Raw genomic sequence first — 5,474 nt, 5'->3', positions numbered from 1 at the left:
AACTTAACATGTGAAATTTCGCCATCTAGTGGTGACGTAAAAGTACTGCAACTTAACATGTGAAATCCCGCCATCTAGTGGTCACCAAAAGCAGTGCAACTTAACATGTGAAATTCCGCCATCTGGTGGTGACTTAAAAGTACTGCAACTTAACATGTGAAATCCCGCCATCTAGTGGTCACCAAAAGCAGTGCAACTTAACATGTGAAATTCCGCCATCTGGTAGTCAGTTAAAAGTACTGCAACTTAACATGTGAAATTCCACCATCTAGTGGTGACTTAAAAGTACTGCAACTTAACATGTGAAATTCCGCCATCTGGTGGTGACTTAAAAGTACTGCAACTTAACATGTGAAATTCCGCCATCTAGTGGTGACTTAAAAGTACTGCAACTTAACATGTGAAATTCCGCCATCTAGTGGTGACTTAAAAGTACTGCAACTTAACATGTGAAATTCCGCCATCTGGTGGTCAGTTAAAAGTACTGCAACTTAACATGTGAAATCCCGCCATCTAGTGGTCACCAAAAGCAGTGCAACTTAACATGTGAAATTTCGCCATCTGGTGGTCAGTTAAAAGTACTGCAACTTAACATGTGAAATTCCGCCATCTAGTGGTGACTTAAAAGTACTGCAACTTAACATGTGAAATTCCGCCATCTAGTGGTGACTTAAAAGTACTGCAACTTAACATGTGAAATTCCGCCATCTAGTGGTGACTTAAAAGTACTGCAACTTAACATGTGAAATTCCGCCATCTAGTGGTCACCAAAAGCAGTGCAACTTAACATGTGAAATTTCGCCATCTAGTGGTGACTTAAAAGTACTGCAACTTAACATGTGAAATTCCGCCATCTAGTGGTCACCAAAAGCAGTGCTACTTAACATGTGAAATTTCGCCATCTGGTGGTCAGTTAAAAGTACTGCAACTTAACATGTGAAATTCCGCCATCTAGTGGTCACCAAAAGCAGTGCAACTTAAAATGTGAAATTCCGCCATCTAGTGGTCACCAAAAGCAGTGCAACTGAAAATGTGAAATTTCGCCATCTGGTGGTCACTTAAAAGTACTGCAACTTAACATGTGAAATTCCGCCATCTGATGGTCACTTAGAAGCAGTGCAACTTACCTTGGGATATTCCGCCATCTAGTGGACACTTGAAATTACTGCAACTATACTTGGGAATTTCCGCCATCTGGTGGTCACCTAAAAGCAGTGAAACTTAAAATTTAAAATTCCGCCATCTGGTGGCCACTTAAAATGACTGCAACTATACTTGGGAATTTCCACCATCTAGTGGCCACTCCAAATTACTGCAACTATACTTGGGAATTTCCGCCATCTGGTGGCCACTTTAAATTACTGCAACTGAAACTGTGAATTTCCGCCATCTAGTGGTCACTTAAAATTACTGCGACTGTACTTGGGATTTTTTTTTTTTTTTTTTTTTTTTTTTAGGTACTGCTAATATTCTTTGGAAATTCCGCCATATAGTGGTCACTAGCATGCATTTAAAATACTACAAATACAATTTTTGAGAAAAAAAAAAGATAGAAACAAATGCTTTTAAAGGTCCAAAAAAGTACACAACAAGTGGAGCGATTGTAACCCATAAATACTGCAAAAACATTCCTTATACAAAGTGTGACATTTTTTGTAAGTACTAACATGACTAGATGATTGCAAAATACTTCCATTGTTGTCAACAGATGCTCCCCTCGTGTAGACAAGTGTTACAGTTGGTTTATCCTTAAGCTTTAACAAAGAGTACAAGTGGTGATTAAGAAGAGAGTAGCTGTCAGAGCTGGGAAGAAATGTAGGCCATTGTAATGACCGCCATGTGGCCGGCTAACATTGTGCTATAACAGCCAGAGCAACCTTTCCAGCCAAAGCATTAGTCATGGCACTCGTGTATGAATTGCATATCTTTTATCCTGTGTTACTGTGCTACATGTGTGTATGTATCATGTCATTTACTTGAACAAGTCTTCCTACCTGTGAAGAACGCCGAGGCCATGTTGTTGATGGTGTGCCAACACGGTTACATGAGTCCTTCCCAGGGGGCCGACAGACTGCTGATGGACGCAAAAGGTTGAAGCTCCAGAAAATGGCGTCTTGTGCGTGCAATAGGTGAAACAGTCCACTGGAGAACGTATGGCATCACATGACGATTTGGAGCTCATGTTGAGATGGATGCAGAGGGATCCCACGGGCTGTTAAGCGCCAAGCGGCTTTTCATCTGTAACAGAAGTAGGAAGATTAGCTGCTATTCCTTTGCTGTAATGAAATACTGAGTTTTATGAAATTCATTACTGCATTGAATACTTATTGTAATGATGTGGTGTTTAGAAGTGAGTTTTTTCTTTAGTCGCCATTAAAATAGACCGAATAAGGGGGAAGGGTTATGAGTGTTTTCTCTTCCGTTGTCACAACGATGCTCAAAGATGAAATCAGCGGCTTACACTCACCTAAGAGATGCCTCGCCTCTGATGGCAACAGGCACGAACTTAACACGCCATGCACACGACTTAACCAGGACATCAAGGGATTTTCACGTCAAAAGAAATATTTAAAAATAAACCACTTTTAGCTTCAGTTGTCAGCAAAATATACTTTTAATAAATCGGTGTCAATTTGGGCCAAAGTCGTTGACATTATGTTATGGATTGCAAATGAACCGGTTGAAACAATTGCTTCCGTTATTTGGAGCATGCTGCGCGCCAATTACAGTCCCTGACAAAAGTCTTGTCGCTTATCCAAGTTGTAGGAACAACAAATAATAACTTGACTTGTAGTTGCTCAATTGGAATCAGAAATGACTCATATGAAAGGCAAAGCCCTCTAGATGATGCTTTTTATATCAAAATAACGTTTTGTACCATTCATTGAGTTTTATCATTTAATTAGGACATAAAGGTCAGATTTTGCTTGGACAAAAGTCTTGTCGCATACAAAAAAATGTAGAAATAATACATATACTTAATTTTGAATACACAAATATGCTACAATAACATCAAAACATAAAGTCATTGTACCTTGGAAAAAAGAATAAATATTGTGTATGGCTTCCATGAGCTTGGAGGACTGCATCCTTACGTCTTGGCAATGACTCAAATAAGTCATCTGGAATGGCCAAGAAAGCAGTCTTGCAGGACTCCCAGAGTTCATCAGGATTTTTCGGCTTCATCTTCCAAGCCTCCTCCTTCATCAACAACCAACAGCCTGAAATATCAAGAAATTCTCGCTGCCCATTACATTCCAAACCACAAGAAAGGGCAAATTCTGCTTCCTTCTCATACTTCAGCCTCCACATCCAAGTTCCTGAAAGCCAAGAAGGTCAAGGTGCTCCAGGATTGGCCAGCCCAGTCGCCAGACATGAACATTATTGAGCGTGTCTGGGGTAAGATGAAGGAGGAGGCTTGGAAGATGAAGCCGAAAAATCCTGATGAAGTCTGGGAGTCCTGCAAGACTGCTTTCTTGGCCATTCCAGATGAGTTATTTGAGTCATTGCCAAGATGTATGGATGCAGTCCTCCAAGCTCATGGAAGCCATACACAATATTAATTCTTTTTGCAAGGTCCAATGACTTTATGTTCTGATGTTATTGTAGCATATTTGTGTATTCAAAATTAAGTATATGTATTATTTCTACATTTTTTTGTATGCGACAAGACTTTTGTCCAAGCAAAATCTGACCTTTATGTCCTAATGAAATGATAAAACTCAATGAATGGTACAAAACTTTCTTTTGATATAAAAAGCATAATCTAGAGGGCTTTGCCTTTCATATAAGTCATTTCTGATTCCAATTGAGCAACTACAAGTCAAGTTATTATTTGTTGTTCCTACAACTTGGATAAGCGACAAGACTTTTGTCAGGGACTGTATGTCCACAAAATGACGGCCTCGGCTTCAGCTCGTCAACTTCGACATCGTTTATGTACTGTGTATTGTCCTATTGTCGGAGCGAAACGCCACTATTCGTGCTTCAACGTGACTTGAAACTTTGATACTGACCTTGTAGCATTGCTTGTGTGGCGTCAGAGTTAGATGGCAACTCCGGTGTTCTCCGTCAGGGTGTTGGAACGCCGACTCGATACCGAATGAAGTTGGCGCCAATGAAAACGATGCTGTTGAAAGACAAACAGTTTACTTGGGCACATTTTCACGGTCGTGGCGGTGTTAACTGTCAGTATTTTCAGCCCCATACCGTGGTAAGGGGCGGCCTGATTTCGTCAGGGAAAGAAACACGGTTGCCTGCTGCTTCCCGGCAACTTTCTTTTTCGACTACCCAGCAACGAGAGAACACACGAGATCCCCGCACTTCCTGGTTCACGCTCAACCCGGCCGACAATAGCTGGCCAAACACATGCCTGTAACAGTGTTGAAAAGTTGAAAAAAACAAAGCGATACACATGTTACATATTCTCAAGCATTTTCAATATATTCTCAAGCATTTTCGATAAAAAGTTTCAAAAATCACGTCTATTAGTTTTACAAACAGTAGTCGATGAATGTCCAACGGAGGTACGACTATGGCCTAGCATTTTAGCTTGAACATATACATCGTCGGTTGTTTTAACACGGCACCGATGCTGCAGCGTTTTTGACATCTCAAAACATGAAATAAACACGTACTTACGGCATTCCCTGTAGAATACTTGAGCTTGGCTGCAAACAGATTGACACAGCGTGATTGGGATGGTCGGCGCCATGTTCCGGACGAAACCAGGAAGTGCAAACAGGAAGTTTCAGCGCGGATGTGACGTCGTGTTTCACAATGATTTTACACACTATAACAAGAGAAATAATACTTTCTAAGTACTTAAATACTTTCTAATACTTTCCTGAAGCACCTTGGGCACCGTTCGTAGGGTGCTGTGAAAAAAGAGTTTTTATTTGATTAGTTGTATTTCACGTAACGTCATCGCTGACTGGCGGATCAGTACGGTGGCCTGTGACGGACATACATAGATGAAGTTGACTGTATTTGGGACTGACAAGTGTATGTTGAGAGCACACAAATGACACATGATACAAATACATAGCCAAGATTGACATACAAATAATTTTTAAGGAGAAGAAATGAAAGAATTGAGGCCCTTAATTGACATCCTCCCTCGCCCGCATCATAATCAGCAGTTCCTTGTCCTCTTCATAATGTAGAGTCGATAGGCGCACATCCCAGCGTGCTTTGCGGGACTGTCTATGAAAGAAATATCTGTTAAATTACTTGTTTTAAGCCACGTAAATAGGTTATTCTTGCACACGACTATCCAAGTCTGTTGTAGATATATATAGAATAGATATATTGTGTTGATGTTTGATGGGGTTTTTTCATGACACCCTAACCCTAAACGTTATGATGGGCAATCATATACTGTGTTTTCTCAACGGTGAAGTTGTGGCTAAAGTAAGCTTTGTCTTACTCTGCTGAAGAGTGCGGCGGCGGCGGCGGCGGCGGCGGCGGCGGCG

General features: G+C 40.9%; 1 long non-coding RNA gene across 3 annotated transcripts in view; it reads right to left on the bottom strand.

The window, feature by feature from the left end:
- The window catches only part of LOC131131145 (uncharacterized), a 5,996-nt gene extending 954 nt beyond the window's left edge, over positions 1-5,042 (bottom strand). Inside the window, exons 1-5 of one of the 3 annotated variants that reach the window (XR_009130155.1) lie at positions 4,642-5,042; positions 4,210-4,372; positions 4,017-4,129; positions 1,995-2,238; positions 1,128-1,205 (exon numbers count right to left, since the gene is read on the bottom strand). This is a non-coding gene — a long non-coding RNA (uncharacterized LOC131131145). Of the gene's footprint in view, positions 1,206-1,994; positions 2,239-4,016; positions 4,130-4,209; positions 4,373-4,637 lie in introns of all 3 variants that reach the window. The other 2 variants (XR_009130156.1, XR_009130154.1) reach the window with 2 other exon arrangements.
- Between the last annotated feature and the right edge of the window lie 432 nt (positions 5,043-5,474).

The sequence above is a fragment of the Doryrhamphus excisus genome, chromosome 6 (genome assembly GCF_030265055.1).
Source record: "Doryrhamphus excisus isolate RoL2022-K1 chromosome 6, RoL_Dexc_1.0, whole genome shotgun sequence".
NCBI lineage: Eukaryota > Metazoa > Chordata > Actinopteri > Syngnathiformes > Syngnathidae > Doryrhamphus > Doryrhamphus excisus.
Note: the sequence above shows the minus strand (reverse complement) of the source record. Positions and strands in the feature narration are given on the sequence as shown.